This window comes from Artibeus jamaicensis, unplaced genomic scaffold (genome assembly GCF_021234435.1).
Source record: "Artibeus jamaicensis isolate MK-2021 breed Jamaican fruit bat unplaced genomic scaffold, CSHL_Jam_final contig_354, whole genome shotgun sequence".
Taxonomy (NCBI): Eukaryota; Metazoa; Chordata; class Mammalia; order Chiroptera; family Phyllostomidae; genus Artibeus; species Artibeus jamaicensis.
This window is the reverse complement of record NW_026521803.1, coordinates 8,821,839-8,822,557: the sequence shown is the minus strand read 5'-3', so window position 1 is coordinate 8,822,557 and position 719 is coordinate 8,821,839.

The window sequence follows — 719 nt, the reverse complement described above, 5'->3', positions numbered from 1 at the left end:
TCTGCTGGTTTCTCCTCTGAAATGGAGACTTTACAACTTCAGCCGCCATGCCATTGTTGGACAACAATATGTGTCTCAGAGGCAAGGAAAAGTTCCCACACTCCGTGCTTACCAGACGCCCAGCTGGTGAGCTCTGGTCTCCCCATTACTCCTGGGTTCCTTGTTTCTTTTTCCTCCCCCTTTGTTATATCCTCTATTCATGACTGGGGCAAGATGCCATGCTATTCTTTCTCAGTTCTCGGTTAGTCGGTTATTAGCTATTCTCCTTGCGTGCCCTATTCATGTTAACCTAACCACCCCCAGTTGCAGTAGGTGAATTCCATGGAAAAGTGTAAGGCACATTTTTCCTGCTTGGTTTGTGCTTTTCCTGTGATTCAGCAATCTTCAGAGGGAGCTCTTCATCATATTGTACCATCATGGCTTGTGTCGGCAGGTCCAAGGAGGCTGGTCCAGTATAAATTTTGTGGACATTCTCAGGGAGTGCTAAAGCTAAGTTACAGCAAAGTGAATCTGTTTGGTGGGATTACCAGATCAATCTGTGGTTTTAAGAGACCTAAAAATGGAAATGTTCTTATGCTAAAAGCAAGTTGGCTCGAAAGGTTAAACATGATGCTTGGGTCACTTTAGGTTAAACTTTAATTCTTCTCCAGCTATACCTTCTCCACTAGCTTCCCCACCTCCAATTCTGCCTCCAGTTCTAACACTTTTCTAGGATACCC